The sequence below is a fragment of the Hyperolius riggenbachi genome, chromosome 3 (genome assembly GCF_040937935.1).
Source record: "Hyperolius riggenbachi isolate aHypRig1 chromosome 3, aHypRig1.pri, whole genome shotgun sequence".
Taxonomy (NCBI): domain Eukaryota; kingdom Metazoa; phylum Chordata; class Amphibia; order Anura; family Hyperoliidae; genus Hyperolius; species Hyperolius riggenbachi.
Window position 1 is genome coordinate 405,640,598 of NC_090648.1, and position 12,481 is coordinate 405,653,078.

Consider the following 12,481-nt stretch of genomic DNA (forward strand, 5'->3'; position numbering starts at 1 on the left):
TAGAATTACTGCTGTCCAGATGCAGAGAGCCACCAGCAGGTGAACCAAGAAACTGCAGGCAAAGAAATGTCCATGACATGCTGCACAATGCCACCTGCTGGTGATAGATGTTAGCACAGTCCCGAAACCAAGTGCCACCAGCAGGTGCAACCACACAGAGCCGGATTCCTAACACCCAGGTCAACTGCTTGGAGGGCAGCTATGCTCACCACTATACCACCAACACTACAGGCTGAAGCCAGCCTAGCTGGCCTGGGAAGGATGAAAAGCTAGGTGCCATGCAACCATTCCTGCTAACCTAAAGCTTACTTGTGTCTTACAACACATTGGCTTAAGACTTTACCAAATCCAATGCTCCAATGTGGGGAAGCTTCTCTGTTTTCTGTTTTTTTTTTTTTTTTTTTTTTTTTTTTTTTTGTGGTGTCACAGTTCACTCATCTCTTCAACTACAAGAAAGGCCCAGGAGTAGTCTTAGCTACCGTAATATCTATGTTACGGCAGAGCCCTTATTACATTTTATCTTACAGGGCTATGGAAACCGTTTTGCCCATGCGATAAAGTGAGGTGCAAAAATGAAATCATGCCTAGCAGAGGATGGTTTTGATCCATCAACCTCTGGGTTATAGGCCCAGCACACTTCCACTGTGCCACTCTGCTTACATTTGTATACAATCTTCAAGTTTAAGAAGGGTACATTAGTTGAAATAGTTACACTACAATCTATGTTACAGCAAGGCCCTAATGACACTTTCTCTTAAGAAGCTATGGCCGCCATAGCCCCTTAAGAGAAAGTGTCATTAGGGCCTCGCTGTAACATAGATTGTTTTGTTGGGACACTATCGATTGACTTTTTTTTTCAATTAAGATAAGAAATGTTTGGGAAATGCTGCTAAGTGTTGTTGTATATAGAGTTGAGCTGAAATTTTCGTAATTTCACATTACTATAATTACGCATGCGAAATTTGCGATTACGATGCGAAATTAGCGTAGCGAAATTGCCATTAAAATCGTAATTGAAAATACCGTAAGCGTAATTTTCAACGCGAAATTTCGCGTTTCGTTCATGCCGTAATTTTGCATTAAACGCTACCGTAATTTCGCGTTAAACCGTAACGCTCCGTATAATATAAAAAAGCCGCCGACTTTAAGGGTTAATAGCAAAGCCCCCTTAAATGCTAAGTGCCTCAAATTTGGAGAATATATTAAGGAGATCAGGAGGAATAAGAGGAAAAATTTTTTTTTTCAAAAAGACCTTATAGTTTTTGAGAAAATCGATGTTAAAGTTTCAAAGTAAAAATGTATACATTTAAAAACCCGCCAACTTTAACGGTTAATAGCAAAGCCTGCTTAAAGTTTAGGAACACCAAATTCCTAGGGTATATTAAGGGGATCAGTGGGAATAAGAAGAAAATTTTTTTTTTCAAAAAGACCTTATAGTTTTTGAGAAAATCGATTTTTAAGTTTCAAGGGCAAAAATGTCTTTTAAATGCGGAAAATGTCAGTTTTTTTTGCACAGGTAACAATAGTGTATTATTTTCATAGATTCCCCCAAGTGGGAAGAGTTTTACTTACTTCGTTCTGAGTGTGGGAAATATAAAAAAAAAACGACGTGGGGTCCCCCCTCCCAGACCTCTTTAACCCCTTGTCCCCCATGCAGGCTGGGATAGCCAGAATGCGGAGCACCGGCCGCGTGGGGCTCCGCACCCTGACTATACCAGCCCACATGGTCCATGGATTGGGGGGTCTCGGAAGGGGAGGGGCAGCCAAGCTTTCCCCTCCCCCTCCGAGCCCTTGTCCAATCCAAGGACAAGGGGCTCTTCTCCACCTCCGATGGGCGGTGGAGGTGGAGGCCGCGATTTCCTGGGTGGGGGGTTCATGGTGGAATCTGGGAGTCCCCTTTAAAAAGGGGTCCCCCAGATGCCCACCCCCCCTCCCAGGAGAAATGAGTATAGAGGTACTTGTACCCCTTACCCATTTCCTTTAAGAGTTAAAAGTAAATAAACACACAAACACATAGAAAAAGTATTTTAATTGAACAAAAAACATAACCACGAAAAAAGTCCTTTAATATTCTTAATTAACCATTAATACTTACCTGTCCCTTTAAATAAATGATCCCACGCAATATCCTCGGAAATGTTCTATCAGTTACAATGTAACAAAGTTATTACAATGTAACAACTTTGTTACATTGTAACTACGCCGCACCCGACGTCACTCACCGCCGCCGCCGCGTTTGTGCTGCAGGACCCGACAGAGCTCTGAGCTATAGCTCAGAGCTCTCGAAAGCATCTTTGTATTTGGGCTCCAAGGAGCCCCATTGGTTCTTAGCAGACCAATGGGGTTCCTTCTGATTTGAAGGAACCCCATTGGTCTGCTAAGGACCAATGGGGCTCCTTGGAGCCCAAATACAAAGATGCTTTAGAGAGCTCTGAGCTATATAGCTCAGAGCTCTGTCGGGTCCGTGCAGGACGCTAAGTCCCCGCCGGCTCCGCTGCCCTCCCCGCCTCTCCCACATGTCACCCACATGTCACCCACATGTGGGTGACATGTGGGTGACAGATGTGGGCGGGGTGGACAGCGGGAGCTGCGGGGACTTGGCGTCCTGCACGGACGCGTAAGTGTATGCGGCGGCTGAGCGGCGAGTGGCGTCAGGTGCGGCGTAGTTACAATGTAACAAAGTTGTTACATTGTAATAACTTTGTTACATTGTAACTGATAGAACATTTCCGAGGATATTGCGTGGGATCATTTATTTAAAGGGACAGGTAAGTATTAATGGTTAATTAAGAATATTAAAGGACTTTTTTCGTGGTTATGTTTTTTGTTCAATTAAAATACTTTTCCACTTGGGGGAATCTATGAAAATAATACACTATTGTTACCTGTGCAAAAAAAACTGACATTTTCCGCATTTAAAAGACATTTTTGCCCTTGAAACTTAAAAATCGATTTTCTCAAAAACTATAAGGTCTTTTTGAAAAAAAAATTTCCTCTTATTCCCACTGATCCCCTTAATATACCCTAGGAATTTGGTGTTCCTAAACTTTAAGCAGGCTTTGCTATTAACCGTTAAAGTCGGCGGGTTTTTAAATGTATACATTTTTACTTTGAAACTTTAACATCGATTTTCTCAAAAACTATAAGGTCTTTTTGAAAAAAAATTTTTTCCTCTTATTCCTCCTGATCTCCTTAATATATTCTCCAAATTTGAGGCTCTTAGCATTTAAGGGGGCTTTGCTATTAACCCTTAAAGTCGGTGGCTTTTTTATATTATACGGAGCGTTACGGTTTAACGCGAAATTACGGTAGCGTTTAATGCGAAATTACGGCATGAACAAATAACCATTGTAATGCGAAAATTACGCGAAAATTACGCTTACGCGAAATTTCGCGAAATCCTTCTTCATTACGATTATGTACTTACGGCCATAATCGTAATTACACTAATTACGCGAAATTTCGCGAAATCGTAATTAGGTCATTACGCTCATCTCTAGTTGTATACATCTGAATCCTTATCTCTCTGTTTACTGTTATCTAATCCCTTTCACACTTTTCTGAGGGCAGTCTGCTGAAATTCTGACGGCAGACTCAGCCATGAGGGTAGGGGGGATTTCCTTCACAGTGCATCATTAACTCTATGTGTGCAGAGAGCTCAGTCAGAGACAGGCAGAGCTTTCTCTCACAGAGAGCAGGGGAAATGTATCTTGTGTGCAACATAAACATCTGTAATTGTGTGTGAAACCTGATATATGAAAAAAAAAGCCTGTCAGGTAATCTGATTTAATATTACACTGTTCTTAGCATGTCAGGTTGCAGAGATTCTTACAGATTCATACTTCTGAAAATGAGACATTCCAAATGTAGCTAAAATCTACACACAAGGAATTAAAGCTTTTGCCTCTGATATTTAACATGAAAAGTAGGAAAATGTTTACACAGCTACTTAGACATTATTTGTACACTAGGTGATCTAAGCCCGTTTAAAAATGGGCTCTAGGTCTGTGTCGAATCCCCATCCCCTCTCCTCCACTCCCCTCCCACCTCTCCTCCACTCCCCTCCCACCTCCCCTCTCCTCCCCTCCCACCTCCCTTCTCCTCCACTCCCCTCCAACTCTCCAATGCAGTGTCACCGCGCATGCGCGCACTTGCCACCTGACCCGGCCGCCCGCTGACCCACCGCAAACCCGGCCGCCCGCTGACCCACCGCATGCCCGGCCACCCGCTGACATGCCGCCTGCTCGGCTCCCTGGTCCCACGCTATCCCTGTGTAGCGTTGTCCATGCTGCACAGTGCGCACATGCGCACAACGGTTCAGCACGGACAACACTACACAGGACAGCACACAGACACGGGTTTTATTATAGAGGATTGTCACTTTAGAATACATGGCTTGATAGAGTTCCTTTAAAGCTGGAGTTGGTGTTTTGTTGGTGGGGTTGTGGATAGGAAGAAATTAAGAGGTGATATTCAGGTTTATGGAGGAAAATGGGGAAAAGAGTCAGCGGTATAACTTTTCCCCTTTAACCAGGGTTCAGAAGAAAACAAAAGTGTCTATACACAGCACTCAAATAACTAAATATCTAGTTATACATGCCTAAGCAATTCTTTTTAGGTTTTTTTTAAGCTTACCAAAGGTTGGCCAGCTCATCCTAGTTGAGCTTTTTCCACCACCCTTCATATATAGAAGAAGTACTTCACTCCTTCAGCTTTGCCCTACCATCTACTTCAAGGATTAAAAAGCAGACCTGGCAACAAAGATAGAGATATTAGGTACTTTACTATTTCAGGCAACTAGAATAATACATATGCATTTTAGTAAGATATTCACAATGGAATACAATTTTGTTTTTCCCCCCCCTGATTTATGATATATATATTTTCTGTGGCGCTGTACTTTGATATCTCAAAGCCAAGGAGTCAGAGAAAACTAAAACCTTTGATTGGTTTTCTCATTCACAGGTAAGCTGCTGATTAGATGTGTATAGAAGAGCTGGCAGGCACTCGGGCAAACACTGGTGTGGCTAGCAAAAAACACCCAAACAACTATGTGCTCAAGACTTATAAAGGAGGAAGTCTATGTAAACCATGAAGCAAAGGGAAAAAAAAGTCAGGCACTATAGTTTTAATGTGCAGCAGAAGGGACACAAAATTGCAGATATTAGCGAACATCAGCAGGATATGACAAACTTGATGAACATCGAGAAACACACATGTCATACTGATAGTGTCTCTGGTGGTGCCTGGGTGTAGGTGGGAGGCAGCGGATGTGAGTGCTGTAGGGTGCACGGCATAACAAATGTTTTGCATGGCAGACGCCAAGCTTCTTCCGAGATGGCGTCTGCCATGCAAAACGGTCGTTAGGCCGTGCACCCTACAGCACCCACATACGCTGCCTCCCACCTACACCCAGGCACCACCAGAGACACTATCGGTATGACATGTGTGTTTCTCGATGTTCATCAAGTTTGTCATATCCTGCTGATGTTCACTAATATCTGCAATTTTGTGTCACTTCTGCTGCACATTAAAACTATAGTGCCAGACTTTTTTTTCCTTTGCTTCGTGATTTACGTAAGCTGCTGATTAGCCAGGGCACATTTCACAAGGGTGCCTTGCAAAGGGGAAAGGGCTTAGCATTCCCTTTTCCAAAGTACTCCCCTAAAGTTAGGGTATACTTCCACTCGGAGCCATGGACATTTCTGATTCAACCATGGCTCCTGTACTGCTGTAAATATGTAGCCTGAATCACCAAGCAATGCCATGCATGGCTATAGGGATTTTGGCCCCTGTTGTAGAAAACTGCAGCATGCTGTCCAGATTCACACTACAGTGTGATTTGGATGGGAATCCATTACAGAGAGATGCAGCATTTGTCCACCCCACTTCATATATGGGGAATAGCTGCAGATTTGGCCTGAATCTGGTCATAGTGGAAACAAGCCCTTAAGAACCATATATCTGGTAGTCCTCAGGCTAGGCTCATCCACCTACTACTCTTTGGCTCCACCTTCCTAGCAAATACTAGCCTGCTTGGGAGAAAAGGGGTCAACAGCCTTGAGGAAGGGGCAAGGAAAATGTGGCAATTTGAAGTTCCTGAATATAATCGTTGCTCACTGTCTTCTAGAATGGTTTAATTCTGCCTAGTGAACATTGTTAAATTAAGTCAAAAGATCACAATTCTCCATCCTTTGTTCAATAAATTACTTTCCCAATGACCTAATAAGGAGATACTGTATTGCTTAGTCTGTGGTATAATATTGAATGACAATGAGGTACGGAATTTTGACTTTTCAGTCTCCACAGTAATTTTATTTATGACTTATCAATGTATAATGGATTTTGTCAATGAATTATTGATACTTAAGTACTTATAAGTGTTTTTAATTAGTAGTATTAAATATATTAAAATTATAACCATGCAATATGAAATGTTATTTTTGATTCCTATTCTCTCACATAGTGCTAAAGGGTTAGTGGTAAGTAGGAACAGATACTGCACATGGTATGATGTAGTCTAAAAGCAGCAATCAGAAGCCCTGTTTGTTTGCATTTAAACAACTGAAGTAGCAAAAGCTTTATTTTTGGGTAGTAAACAGGCCAGTGTCCCAATTTGTAAATATAGTGCTTGTGGCAAAAGATTACTCTAAAAAAAAAAAAAAAAAAAAAAAAATATATATATATATTTTAATACATACATATATATTCACCTTGTCAGCGCTTTTTATAAATGTGTCTAGTAGAATGAAGCCAATCACTCAGAATCCTTATTTCTTCCAATGTTGTACCCCCTTGGTTTTCCTCTACATTTTTCTGAATTTTCCAAAATAATTAAAACCATTGCTGACCTTTGAACACATTCCAATTTTCCTGATTACCTTTTCTCCAAACATCCAGTATGCCTGTATTTAAAGTTTAATTGCAGTGTTCTTCTGCAAAAACAAACAAAAAACTGTTTAGATGTGTATCTGGTTTTGGATAGGCTAAAATAAGATTACACATTTCGAACACAGCATTTGTTTTTGGAAAGGAATAGTCTTTAAAGGTGTATTAAAAGTGTAATTATTGCATTGCTTGTTGACAATTTTAATATTAAATCAAGTAGCTCCAATACATTCCACCTCGAGAGACAAAAAATAACTACCGGTATCTCAAGATTTTTTCTAAATGAATTGTGGCTCATATCCTTAATATAAGACATTAGAAATAATCCCTGTCTGGCCTTTAATAGCAACATTAATCATAACACACTCAATTAATAATGTTGAATGTTATTAATATAATCCCCTCAGCTTTCATGAATCGTATTAAAAGTTTGTTAAACTGAGCATGACTTTCAATTAGCATATTTTTAATAAAAAATTCTAGATGCTTAACAAGAAGTAGGGGGTTTGCTATCACACTGGAATGCATAGTTTACATTACTACCAAAGCCAAATTGAACAAGAAGAGGATTAAGATTTAAAACCTAATTTAGTAATCATATCAAGTTCTTACCTAGTGATATTAACATGCATATTTTCATAAAATACAAAGTAATTATTTTACTTATGACTCAGTTGTCTATCTCTTTTAAACTTAAACTGATATACTGTATAAACTTTTATTTGCAAACCCTAATGCATCTTTTATTATCTATCTCTCTTTCTCTCTCTATTATCTATCTATCTATTTATCTATCTATTATTTTATTTGAATATTTTGAATCAAGTGCTCATAGTCTTTATTTATGTGTTTTAACCATAACAGTTTTTTCTCTTAACTGTATGTATTCCAACTCCATCGTCTCATATAAGATAAACAGGCCATTTCCTTTACTAAAGTAAAGAAGGCCTGCAATGCACATGCATTATTATTATTATTATTATTATTATTATTATCATTATTCCTTAAATTAGAGCATACTGCTAGTGCCATGAGTACAGCACAGACCTGCCTATCTTAAAAGCCACAATGACACTTGGTGTGGGGGAGCACACATGTATTAGGGACACAGGGGTGCCAATGTCCAAAGTCACTGTAATTTGTGACTGAGGTATTAAAAAAAAAAAGTCCACAGGGGTCGGCACCAGCTTAAAAATGTTGTTCTTTATTAGAAAATCATTAGAAGGAGCCACTACCTCTTTTTTTCCATAGTGAAGCAATATGTGGTCAGCTCCAATCTATAGTGGCAACATTGTACCAGGAATGCTTTGCTTCTGGCTAGATCTGTGATCCTCCAGTGGTCTAAGCTTCCATTGGACTAATAGTAGGTGTATACAAATGAACACCAAGCCTATGGTTAGTCTAGGACCCAGGGAAATCTAGCTAGTTCTAAGTCCCAGCAGATTGTCAAACATTGAGGAAAGGAACAGGCCACACCTGTAAAAAGTTTACTAATATTTGTATTTCCCCCCTCCGGTTGACTTGATGTACAGATGTATTTTTTTTCAACCAAACTAACAATGTAACATTAGTAGCATAAAACTGAGTCAACTGAGTCTCGTGTTTTTATTTTTAGTTAAAAAAATTAAGACTACATTCTAAACAACAGCCATGGCAGCCTAATTTAAAATCTGTTTTGTTGAGTTGCTAAACAAACTAATTAATGACCCTTTGAACTTTTCAGCACTAAAACCCAATCAGCAGATTTTTTTCTGAACCAGATAAAACTGTTGTGACTTCTATTTACCTGTCAGAAAAAAAACGTATTGAATTCAACAACCTGACTCTGACTTTGGCTGTTAGCATGTCACTGCTATGCTGTAGCACAATAGCATTGTCCTTTACAATTATTTTCCTGACAAAGCCTTATTGATATTTAGGTGAAACATGACATTTTGTGATTGTAGGTGTTTGCAATACTGTATGGGGATAGGTCAGGTGTGCTAGGGTAAAACATATATTTAGGATGAAAAGGAGAGGACCTTCCTGCAACCCAGCACACCTCAGCTTGAATCCATTAGTGTGGAGGTAGGTTGACTATAAACTGCTAATATTAGTCTAGAGCCACACTTGGCTATTTTTTGCATGAAGCTATTTGGTTGGTGGGGTAGAGGGAAAGTTTGCTCCTCTCTCTCTCTACAAAACTTTAATGCACTCTGGATGGTCTATAGTATGTGCATTCTACTGTATTTGCATTGTGATTCAATTCTGTAGACTAAGACTATATTACCTTCCTTATAAATGTTTAAATGTCAGTGGTGAAGGTATATGTTATGGCAGCCCAGGTTTATCTTATATTTTGGTACTACAATACTTTTAAAAAGGGCCAATAGGGTCTGTGGTCACAGTTTTTTTTTCTTTCTTTAAATTCAATAAGCTGCACGACAGTTTCTAATGAACTAACTATATCCTATTCAGCATCCCCTGTAAGCACAGACACTCTCTTTTAATCTCTTAACCTCCTTATAACTTTCTTTTTATAGCCACCTTTTTTTTTTATTTTTCTCAACGCATTCTCTATTGATTATTTTTACAATGTCTATACATACACTGATGTTTCCAAAAAATAGTTTATAAATATTTTGTTACATATATATTGAAAACAATCACCTGATTATACATGTGAAGTTGTGCCTTTTTTATATCAAGATTGCTTTCTATAATAATAATTTTTTTTTAATTTTTTTAAAATATTTCTTATGCTGTGTCTTATTTTCACCACTAGATGGCAGAGCCACCCTGTTAATTTAGACACAGACAGACACAGAACAATTATATTGCACTTTTCTCCTGGTGGACTCAAAGCGCCACTAGGGCACACTCTATAGGCAGTAACAGTGTTAAGGAGTCTTACCCAAGGTCTCCTACTGAATAGGTGCTGGCTTACATACCAGAAAGAGCCCAGATTCAAACCCAGGTCTTCTGAGTCAGAACTCTTAACCATATACCTCAAACGTAGCCTGAATACTTTATATTCTATACTGTCAGGCCACAATTCATATTACATTCCTCCCCCCCCCCTTTTTTTTCTTTTTATCTCTCCTCCTTCTTTCCTCTTCTTCCATATATGGTGCTATGCCTCACTGCCCCTCACTAGATTTAATCTCACACAGCTTCAACCATCAGCTATAAATACACTGTTCTTTCCTCCCCACATCATGTTGCCATGGCCACAACCCAAACACTTAACGTTCTAGCACTGCCTGTACCATCACGTGGCAGTGTACGTGTGCTTACTCTAGTGCACACACTCTGACTACAGACTTCCACCAGAGAGTTATGTCCTCTCCTATGCCCCTAGCATGCATGCGCTGACTGCGTCATTCTCCCCCTCGCCAGCACGCATAGTTAGGCAGATTTGCCATTCACCAAGATGGATGCGGCACTTAATGCAAAGTACAGCACATGTGTGGGCCCTCCAGCGGCACTCCCATTCCCTACCAATAACCCGCCCACCACCATCCATACCCCCCTCTCTGGCATGCGTGGGCATAGTATTTAATCTGATTGCACCTTCATTCAGTACAGAGGCGCTTTAGCCTATACTGACAGATAACAGGTAAATATTTGGGTTTATTTATAACTAGTTGACTTAAGCCCATTTAAAAACGCGCACCCGCCGCTCGTCGCCCAAGCACCAGCCACCCGCTCATGCACGCACTCGCCCCTCCCCCTGCCCTTCGGGACAGGTCCTTCACTGCCGCGCGCCATTCCCCACAGCTCTCCGCAATGTCTCTGCGTCCCTCCGTGCACATGCACAGAGACAAAAAGCACTGACACACGGACATGGGACACAGGGACACTTGCCAATTATTAAGTAGGATATATTCTGGGCATTTCTACACTATTCTTTGAACTGACCTATATGTGACTATTTTTTGGACACTGCCTTTACAGGTATGTGTATATATAGCTCATTTATATAAAGGGGGTGAGACTGACAGCCTTATAGCACCACTAGGATATTTGTGTGCGTATATATATTTATTGAACATTAGAGGTGCTTGAGAAACAATAGGTTATAATTTTTGCTACAATATATTGAACTCTGACGTACCATATACTGTATATGAGAGACCATCTTGTCCCTGTGTATATTAACCTCCCTAGCGTTCTGATCATATGCGGCGCATGGCCGCGGGAGGGGTTTTTTGGCAAATTTTTTTATTTCAACATGTAGCTAGTCTAGCGCTAGCTACATGCTTCCCCCTCTCTTCGCTATCCCACCCACCCCTCCGATCGGTGCCGGCGCAAATACCCAACAGGAATTCCTGTTCTGAATGGGATTTCCTGTATGGGCTTCCCCATCACCATGGCGATGATCAGACTGACGTCATTTACGTCATTGACGTAATGACGTCAGGGGGAGACTCGATCCACCCCATAGCGCAGCCCGGTGGTGATTGGCGGCTGGTAGCGGCGAATCGGCAGTAAGCAGAGGCAATTGGAACAAACACGCAGCTAGCAAAGTGCTAGCTGCGTGTTTAAAAAAATTATGCAAATCGGCCCCCCAGGGCCTGAGCAATCCAGCGCGGCGGTACTGGACGAGCTGAGCTCGTCCGTAATGCCCAGCTGGTTAACATTTTATTGACCGGACATCATTTTTTTACCAACACTATGATGTTATGTGTTTTACTTTTTTATATTTTTTTTTAATATTGTATTGTTTGGAGATCACTTTGTATGAATGCTATGTAGGTAGAAAAAAATAACGTTTTGTAAAAAATAATACCTTTTAATGGCTAACTGATAGAGTTAAATTATGCAAGCTTTCTGCGACCTAGTCCCCTTTTTAATCCCAGAAAGCTTGCATTAACTCTATAAGTTAGCCATTAAAGGTGTAAGGGATAGCGGAGATGCTGCCGCAGCAGGGAGCGACATGGCGGCTATCTCCGCGTCCCAGCCGGCGGTTTCCGCCGCACGGGTACATGATGGAATTGTGCCTGGGACTGTGGTGAATGAGGGGGAGGCCGCCGCAGCGCTGAGCGGCATGGCGGCTGTCCCCGCGTCTCAGCCAGTGGCCTTCGCCGCATTGTTACATGATGGAACTTTGCCTGGTCCCTCAGTCGCACATAGACTGAGGGTTACGCTCGTGCACGCACAGGGAGTATCTTTATGCAAGCAGAAGGGGAGTCAGCTGATCAGCCGGTCAGCTGACTCCAACATTGATCTGGATTGGCTGAGTGACTGGGGCGGTGCTAACGAGTGCTCCCAGTATATATAGAACATGCCTGTCAGTTGTTCCCCATCTGCTGTTGCATATGCTACGTGTTAGCACTCGTGTTATGACCCTCTGCTAGCCTCGACTATTTTTCTGTCTTGTGATTCTGTGCCTTTGCCTATCTGATCCAGTTGCCGACTTTGCCTATCCCTCACTCTGATTCTGTCTTCTACCTTTGTACCGTATCTGTCCGTGTGTTGCCGAACCTGTGTAACGATTGTGGAACTTTCTCCGTGATCAGCGCACAACGCGTGCGCTGACACGGCGGAAATCCTCCACAAGCGTATATTTGCAGGCACCCAGCAAAAGGTGCTACGCAGCTGTAGAGGGAAA

At 41.3% G+C, this 12,481-nt stretch overlaps 1 non-coding gene across 1 annotated transcript; it reads right to left on the minus strand.

Moving 5' to 3' along the window:
• Positions 1 to 585: 585 nt before the first annotated feature.
• Positions 586 to 657, minus strand: TRNAI-UAU (transfer RNA isoleucine (anticodon UAU)). Its single transcript has one exon. It is a non-coding gene; the product is annotated as a tRNA-Ile (tRNA).
• Positions 658 to 12,481: the final 11,824 nt, after the last annotated feature.